The following is a 10314-nucleotide window of genomic DNA, read 5'->3' on the forward strand; positions in this document are numbered from 1 at the left end:
ATGTTAAATTACTATAATATCCCTAACTTAGTTTGTGACTTTTCGATGAGTTGTGACTTTTTCGATAAGTTGTGACTTTTTTCGAAGTGTTGTGATTTTTCGATGAGTTGTGATTTTTTCAATAAGTTGTGACGTTTCCAAACATTTGTGATTTTTTCAATAAGTTGTGAATTTTCCAAATGGTTGTGACTTGTAGAAAAGGTCATGGCTTTTTAGATAAGACACAAAAAATATTTGTTCATACTACCCTTTGTTGACTATAAATAGAGGGGCTTCCTCTCATTTTTCAACCACAATATTTTTTATCTTCTACTCTTCTTCTTACATTTTAAATTTTTTTGTGTGATTTATTATCGTTGAGTGAGTTTGAAGTTTAGTGGAATATGAGGTACCACTATTCTGATGAAGTAAGTCGTTTTATTCTAAGAGGGTATATTCCATAACCTCGAGTACTTGAGGAAAATAATTTTGATGATATAATTATTATTTTTTTCTTAATATATGCATTAGTATGTAATGCTCCAACATATGAAGTTAACATGATGTAGTCTAAATTCATTTGTTTTTGTCAACAATTACTCTTGAGATGTAGATACATACTTCTGATTATCTTTTCCATAATTTAAAGAATTGTCAAGATTTGTTTTTGATGCTCAAGACGAAAGAATGACTTTATTTATCAATGCTACTTATGTGATTTAAACTCTCATGAAGTTTTCTTCAAAATAATTACTACTATATAAACATTGCCCTTTTGTTTTACTTATTCACTATTTCTTAATATTTCAGTATTTTAGACGAAGAAAAGTTTATATGACTTGTAGTAACGCCAACTGAAGTTTGTATTAGTTTAAATCTTATTATTTATTTAATAGTTAATTTTATGAGATAAATATTTTCATTAATGCAAATATATATCTATATTTGGGTAGTATTTGTATTTAAATTAAAGTATTATATATGTCACAAATGTATTATCAAGTTAACAAGATTTTCTAACTTCAAAATATATTATTTTTAAATATTTTGAGTTGTTTTTTAAAAAAAAACTCACAACAAATCTGAAAATATGTGAATATATAAAATGTAGTTGTTCTCTTCACATGTTCATATGACATCTAAACAATTTAACGTGGAATACACATGTAAAGCACATCTGGTTAGATGACAAGAAAAATACAAAGTGAATATTGGCTATAAGGTAATATTAGTGAGATAAGACTAATTACATAATTGAACCTCATCAAATTGAAGTAAATATATACATTATTACATTTAACTAATAAAATTTTTCATTGAGCATCTTCATAGGTTTGCGTGAATAAGAGATATGTATGACGATCCACTTTGAACATTCACAAAAGAATTTGCAATACTATTTACTATAAAATATATTTTTGAAATTGGTAATCACGTGCAACGCACGTGACATAAAACTAGTGTGTATATATATATATATATATATATATATATATGGATCCCAATATGATTACCATTTATCATATTGACTATAAAAGGAGATTTTTTCATCAGAGTAATAAATGTAAGTATTCATTTGATAAAAATTTAGTAAGACATCTTCAAATAATTTCTCTTCATCCAGAGTATTTTTCTTAAAATGAATAAAATACATCTTTTAATTTTAACACTATTGTAAACACAACATTTTGATAAGTGTTTTGTGCAATTATTTCAGATTGACTTGTCTGAAAACTAATATAGAAATATATATAATGTGAATCGAGTGACAGGTTGATCAGTATCGGACACTAACAAAACCATAATTAAGCAAGATTTAGTTTCAAATATATTTGAAAGCAACATAATTTTTTAACTAAATATGGTTTATCCAAAATGAAAGAAAATAATAATGTGCTTCGACAAGCGATGTAACTTCTTCAATCATACATACATCACCATTTAAGAATTAAAAAATATTTCTGTTTTTTTAAATTAACCATAAAAATTGAATATTTTTAAGCATATTTAAATACTGTCAAAGTTTATATTTCAATATTCCTAACCAATATATAATTGTTCCCTTGTTTCAATATTTAATTATGGACATCCATGAATCAAAATATACTTTTTTATTTTAAAAAAAAACTAGATGAATGAAATATGTAAATAAATACGTTTTCGATAACTTTATGACCATTTTTTATGTACACTACTTAAATTTAAACCACATTAATATTTCTCCTAATAAGTGGTCAACATAATACCAGAGCCATAAGTAAATATATTTCAAGATGATTCTATTTAACTTTTATCTAATATCCCCTCATTTAGTGTTTTTCCAAAATAGTACTTTCTAGCAATAAGAAAATCTCTAATTCAAAATTTTTAAAATATACAAAATTAAAGTTTTCTCTATAAATAGGAATCAATCCTAGGCAAGAAAATCACAACTACTTCTGCTACTACAACAAAGTCATTTTAATCCTCATATCCAAACAAACACATTTCTCCTCCCCTTTAGCCATGACTAGAAACAAAGTGAACTATGCTTTCATTGAAGATGATAGTAAAAGAAAAATCTCATATTATAAAAGACTCAAAAGGCTCTTGAAAAAATCTGATGAACTAAAAACACCTTGTGATGTTGAAGTGGCTACACTCATATACGACCCTTACAGAAATGAACCATGTACATTTCCAAATAATGATGTTGTACGCAACATTTTTATAAAGTTTAAGGAGTTGCCGACATTGGAGAGATCTAAAAACATGGTGACAAGACAAGAGTTCACCATAAAAAAGATCAAGAAGTTGGAGGAACAACTTCAAAAAGTAAGAAAGGAAAATAGGGTCAAGGAAATAATAAATGAGATGTATGCGGTGTTCGAGAGAAAAACTATTTTTGTGGACATGGATTCTTCCTATCTCAACGACCTATGTTGTGTAATCAAGAAGAATCTCAAACGGGTACGTAAACTAATGATAAAAGAGGATGATGGAGAGGGTTCTACATCGAATGCCCCTCAACCCATTGTTGAACCAATGGTACCCACTAGGAACAACTCTGAAGGACCAAGGTATCCTTCTCCTTTATTGTTTTCACAAATGTTTCCTCCAATGGTTCCACAATTGTTTTCTCCAATGCCTCATCACATGGCTGTTGGAAAAACACCTGGACTGACCCATCCAATGCCGTCAACAATAAGGGATTCTCTGATTCCTTCACCAACGATGGATTCTCTAATGCCTTCACCAATGATTGATTCTTCGATGCCTTCATTAATTATGGATCCTCGAATGTATTCTCCAGTGTCTCCTACATTGACACAGCAAATGGAATCGTCAATGGATATCCCTTCAATTGGTATATAATGTCAATGAATAACAATCAGAATTCCTATGTTGACTTACTAGATAGTCCTACAATTTTTCTCAACGGGAAGGATGATGTTGTGATGACTTTATTGGATGATCGGTTTTTAAGATTATTAATGTGCAAGATCCAAACAACACCAAAAAATTCTAAGGACCAATGTGTGTATTTTTAACTAGTACTATTTTCTATGTATATATGGTTACATGGAGTATTTATGTCGTTTACTAGTTTTCATATCCAAATTGTGTCATTGGACTCTCCGAATAAGTTTTCCTTCGTCCTCCTTTGAAGTGTCTTTCTGTCATATTCCTTGATTTGTTTCAAAGTTTGTAGTTTCAATCACTTATTAAATCGATGATCAATTAGTTTAATGTTTATTAGATAATGATTTATTTATTATTCATTTATTACTATTATTATTGAAATGTTGTTGTTAGTAATTTTTTAAAATGACCTCTTACACTTCAAAATCTAACAATCCAATTTACATATGGGGTAAAATTTTATTTTTAAACTTTCTGGTGTAAACTAGCAACACATCTAATATTAAAATTAAATTAAAAATAATATAATTAATTGTCTTATTTAATATGCATATTTCTTTTTTAAAATATGGTGATAGTACAAGATTCATTAATTTTGTGGCATTTGTATGTTAAAAACTTCAACGGTTCTATTTTTAACTTAATTTTTAGAATTGATGTTTGTACTCCCAAAACATAGAATTGGATCATCACATTTATATTTTGGTTCCATTTTTCTAATTTTTTTCTCCATTCGTGAAGTAGAGAAATTCTTCCTATGTACGAAGTCTATTGGACAAAATAAATGTATCCCCTGCATTAGGAATATAATTTTTTGTGTTTATTTATCAACTGGAAGACAAAAATATTCAGATAGGAAAAAAAATAAAGCAAGGGAGATGGTAATATATTAATAGGTAAAAATTGAAAAATGACGGTTAATAATCCATAAAATTTAATATAAAAATTGAGATTTACAAATATCCTAAGGTAACTGAAACCTGTCAGTGAATGTTTTAAGCTTGTTGAAATATTTTTTTATGATATTCATTTGAGCCGAATAGGCATATTTATATTGTGATAATTTTTCATGTTTGGCCATGAACTTTTAATTTTAAAGAACGGTTGGTTTTTATATCTATTTTTTTGTGTGCATATTCATGTGTTATAGTATATCTTTTAGGTTTTATTTATACTTAGATCTTTCCCAATAGTTGTCTTTATTGTCAAATCGGGTGACTTGTCCAATTATGGATTTGCTAGAGACAAAGTCAATGCAAGATACTATGGATAGTTTGGTTGATAACAGGTGACTGATATGATCCAAATAAATTACGTCAATTTTAAAATGATCCATGATATTGAGTGTTAATGTTTTCATTAAGTTGTTGTCATTCCTATAGAGTCGAATGCTTCAAGTTTGTATTGATAGTTGTTTTCTATTTGGTTGACATTTTCCATGAGTGGTGACTGTTTGTCTTCACCTTTTCATTTGTCGTACCCCAGAAGTCTTTATTGACCTTAAAATGAGTATGTATGAACTAGCTGAGAAATACATAATGGACAAGTTTATGATACTACATTTGTGCATGTTGACATCTTCCTGAGAGTGAGTGTTTGATTCTTAATAAAAAATTCTCTAGATTCATTTATACTATATATTTCGGGGATCCTCTTTTCCTGAGTTGGCACATATAAATAGAAGAGGTGATTACCATTGTCAAATAGTTTTCATGAAATAATACATAGATTGTATGAATGATAATTGAGCTTAAATCTTGTCATGTGATAAACTATCGCTTCTATGATTCAAGTTTCTGTCAAGTCAAATTCTTGCTAGGTAGATGACATCACCCGAGTCTACACCCTGGACGTGGCCGGCACTTGAGAACCATTGTTGGTCCCCAAGCGAACCCTCATCCTAGTTGACTACAAGCGGAAGACTAACTCAAGCATACAAAAGCTTCAAAACTGACTAAAAATTCATGAAACTTAAATACAAAGCTTTAACTCAAAATAAAACTCAGAATAATATAATATTTTCAACTCGCCCCAAAATAGGCAACTTAAGTCTTTAAAACATTTAGCAAATATCCTTATCCTGGCTGACTACAAGCGGAAGACTAACTTAAGCATGGAAAAGCTTAAAAACTGAATAAAAATTCCTGAAACTTAAATACAAAGCTTTAACTCAAAATAAAACTCAGAATAATATAATATTTTCAACTCGCCCCAAAATAGGCAACTTAAGTCTTTAAAACATTTAGCAAATTAAATGAACAGACTTCTGAAACTCTACTATCTATCTATGAAGCCTCTAAATGACAAAGATGGAAGTTGGGACAAGACCCACGACCTCCTAACAATTGATATAACGAAAATTAAAAGTGGAACCCTCCGGAAGCAAGGAGGCTCACCATAGCTAACTCGAACTCCATGTGGTATCAACGAAGCTCCTGTTGATGATCTTGAATACATGTATCTACATCATGAAATGATGCAGGCCAAATGGCTCAGTACGTGGAATGTACGAGCATGTAAGGGGAATTCTAAAGCATAACATAAAATAAGCTTGAACTTGAAAAAAAAGGAAACATACTTACCTCTTTTCAAACTTACTCAACTCAAGGAATACGCAAGGATATTTGAGCCTAAACCATTTGTTGTCAACCTATTAAAACCTCTTGAGCTAAATTGTCCCTAACTTCTAACCCATAAATCCTTTTCTAGGCATTAGTTTGTTTGAATAACCAACTTAGGTCAAAAACCTATGTTGTGGTTTGGAAAGGAAGGACGAAGGAAAACAAAGTGGAAGATAAAGAAAGAAAAAGTGAGACTCAACTTTGAAGTTTATTGCAAAAAGAAGGAACCCTTCTTTATAAAAAATATGATGGACAAAAGTTTGAAAATTGAAATGAAAAAGAAAGTGTGATGAAATAAAAGGGGTGTTAAATAAATTGGAAGAAATTGAAATTTGAGTCTCCAAGTGAAAAGAACCGAAGGAACTTGAGAAGATTTGAAGATAAGTACAACAATGCTTTGAAAGGTGAAGTCAATGAACCAAATTGACCATAAATTTAACCTCAACCCCATTACAAGCCTAAAAAGATGTTTGAGATCTTGCATAAGCAAGGTTGTGTGGTGATTCAAAATATGAGCAAATATATGGGATGAAGATTGCATGTGTGTCTCTTTCAGAGAGTGAGAGTTGTATTGATTCCTAAATTCTTTATTGATTTGTTTTGTGAGAGCATAGAATCGTTCTTGATGTGAGGAAACTTGAATGCATTTGTTGAACCATGATTTTGCATTAGAAACAAAGTAGTAGTGAGCTTGAGCTTGGGTTGATACTGACTAGTCATTCTTTGAAGATTTTTTAGCATTACTGAGTATTGCATATGCTTGATAGTTGTCTTGTGGTTATACTTTATTGTTAACTCTCATTGAGATCTGTTATAGACACCTTTGTTGAACCAATTGTGTTTTGGATTTACTTGAGGACAAGCAAATGTTTAATTTGGGGGTGTTGATGACTGGCAGATTTGCACTCATTTGAGGCTTTTTAGTTCAACTATTAGTGTTCTCAATGCTTATTTACTTCTTATTCTAATAATATTTTGATGATTTGTAACCATGAAGGATAAAGGACAAGGAAAGGATGAATGAATGAGAAAATAGGCCAAAAACACTACAAAAATGTATAAATTTTCACACTGGTGATCGCCTAAACAAAAACGTGAATCGCCCATTAGGCTTAATATCGCCGAAGTTGATAGAATTTGATGTCTAAATGTCAAGGACGATTTTCAAAGATAAGTTATATCTGTCATCCCCCGAATGAATAAAGGCGACCCCAAATTTCATCACAAAAAGTGACAGACTACTTAGTGAATATGAAGGCTAAATAAGGTGAACAAGGAGGATTTCGGTGACTCGCTTGTTGTGAAAGAAGGATTCAATGGAGTCCGCCCACTGAGGTATATATGTTTGAATTCTGAAGCCACTAGAGGGCGATCCGAAAGATAAAACTTTGATTCACAAATTGAGCTCAGTGATCCCAACTAATGTCACCTAATGGGGTGCGAAATAAATTTTGGGGAAAGTATAAATAGCTTTGAAGAGAGAGAAAAAGTATCTTTTTGAGAGTTTTTACTCTTTAAACGTTGAGAAACAAAATATGCAGTTTCATTCTTAGTTTTGGGGTTCTGTTAACCTTGTAATCGATAATAAAGGGTTGAAAACAATGTGGGTGTTGAAGATTATTTTTCAACTTGAACATATTCATGGCTGCTAACATCATAGGTATATTTTCTTTACTTTTTATGACGTGTGGCTAAAATGGTAATTTCTAGAGGTGTGAATATGGGGTTGGATGTTGATTTAAATTAGTTGGTCTTTTGCATTACTCCGTTTTGATGAAGTTCAGTATTGGATTTGAGTTGTTTAGCATGAACTTAATTTAAGGGTTAAGCTGGCTAACTTAATCCTACTCTAGATCTCCAATTGGTGTTTGAAAGTGATCAATAAAAGTGGTTAATCAACTCAATGTGTGCAAATTAGATAATTTTAGCTGCAAAAGCAAGGTATTAGGTTGATTTGGGAATTACATAGCTTAGACCGAAAGGAAATTCTGTCATGACCCGAGGCTATTCTATAACGACTCGAACCGTCGTTAATTAAGAAAGGCAAAAATTTGCAAAAATTATGGGCCACTGTCCCACCACAGCGGGCCTGTTACTGTTAGGACGGTGGCGCCAGGGCGGGATAAGTGAGCACCATAGCGGGATTGGCGAGACAGAACGTAAATGATGAGAAATCCTATTTTCTCCATCTTCCTAAAATACCTAAAAAAGTCGTAAAATACCCTAGAAACCTCAGAAATACTTGCTTAGAAATGAACGAGAAGGAGATTTCTAGCGTGGGGATGGCGAAATATTACAAATTCTTGGCTAAATTCACCGTCACGAACCCGAAAAAACTCGAATCAAAGTCAAAAACTCCGTACAATTGCTTGGCGCCCAGGTAGGATAGGTTTTTACAATTGAGTAGTTATAAATATGTGCTTACTATGTAATATATGTAAATCAATGGTAGGGTTGTGTGTTGACCTTCGTGCACCGAGTAGTTTCCATGAACAATCCCTAGAATTCATAGTATGTGGGTTTATGCCTTGTGAGGGGGTGGGGGAATTAATGTGTTGTTAGAAACTTAGATTTGCTATCATGGATAGCATTGGGTCGAGAACAAGGACATGAAATCAAAAGTGGAACTAGATTCCGGAATGTATGCTACATTTGATAAATTGAAGTGATGAAAGTGAGGAATTATGATGAATTGTGATTAAATCCTAATAAGAAATCCTAATGATGAACTAGGGCTAAGTTTGGTCGATATATATTCATGTATGATAGGGATTGAGGAGTCATTCGTAGGTGATGGTTGTGATTCTATGTTTGTGTGATGTATTCTTGTTTTTGCTTCATTATGAAACTTGTATGTATAAGAATGTTGCAATGTGATCACCCTTGTTGTAAATGAGATAGACAAATTATCATTGCCATGGAATCATGACTTAATTGTATGATCTTGAAGATGTACTTGTGATTGTGATTGTGAGTGTGGTGTGTGAATGGGATCGGATTGCCACGTTCCGGCATAACTAACTTGGATCGGATTATTACGTTCTGACATAAACAACTTGGATCGGATTATCACGTTCTGACATAAACATGGGATCGGATTGCCACGTTCCAGCATAAACATGGGATCGGCTGCCACGTTCCGGCATACTAACTTGGGGTCGGTTGCCATGTTCCGGCATGCTAACTGTCTGAGTTTGGTTTTCGTGAGAGGACCAATGATGTGCTATTAAATATGAGTTGTTCGGTGTTCGTGTGCTTGTTGATAGTATGGTATATGCTTGATAAACGCTTGTGAGTATAGTGTTGTATTGGTGGTACTTAGTGGACACCTAATATGACATTTTTTAGATGGTTGTTAGTGGACGGTAATGGTGAGAGAAAGGATAGTAAATGCTTGTCACGCCCGAGGAGTGCAACTGGCTCCTAATGCCAAAACTCAGGCCCGAGCCGACCCTATTGAACCATTTGCTACTAGCACATGGCAGCCACACACAATCAAGAAAAAAAACAAGTATATCTCAGGTTAGAACTAAGCCCTCGGCCCTGTCAACTGATCTATAAAAGAAATAGCTACTCCCAGGAGATCATATAAATAAATAGACAACTAGCACAGAAGTCCTGATTGGGCCGTCGAGACCACCATGATATCTATACCAAAACTAAAAGCAGGTATATATCAATACAATACATCAAACAACTCACAAGCTTCAGCAAACCAACAACATAGGTCAGTATGGCCATAACGTAGCTATACACCCCTACACACTAGTCTGCAATCCTCTAAGAGTAGTAAAGATTAGCGGGACAAGGCCCCAGACTACCCATAAAGATATATACAACAAAGGTAACAAACCGCCCAACTCTGGCACCTCCGGAGGAAAGGGGCTAGCCAACAGGATAAAAGTCAATCTTGCTGCTGAGGATGTCTACTCGGTCGTCTGTCAGGACCTGCATGCATGAATGCAGCACCCCCAAGGCAATGGGGCGTCAGTACAAAATAATGTACAGAGTATGAAAGGCAATAGACTATGAGGAGGTATCCTGATATACTTGAATAATCGGATAAATAAATCAAGGATAAGATAAGTGTACTGACCTACTCCTAAATCTAAACTTATCAAAAAATAATAAAACATTAGCCTACCTAAGCCCTCATAAGCTCGGCAAGTAGAAACAACACACATGACCCCCTACTCAGGCCCCCATAAGCCCGAAAGGTGCCAATCAACCTATATACCCCTATTGGTAGTCCCCTAGCCCCGTAGGTAGTCACATAGCCCTCTTAGGCATTAATATAGCCCCGTAAGCATCA

This window comes from Solanum tuberosum, unplaced genomic scaffold (assembly GCF_000226075.1).
Source record: "Solanum tuberosum cultivar DM 1-3 516 R44 unplaced genomic scaffold, SolTub_3.0 scf00507, whole genome shotgun sequence".
NCBI classification, from domain to species: domain Eukaryota; kingdom Viridiplantae; phylum Streptophyta; class Magnoliopsida; order Solanales; family Solanaceae; genus Solanum; species Solanum tuberosum.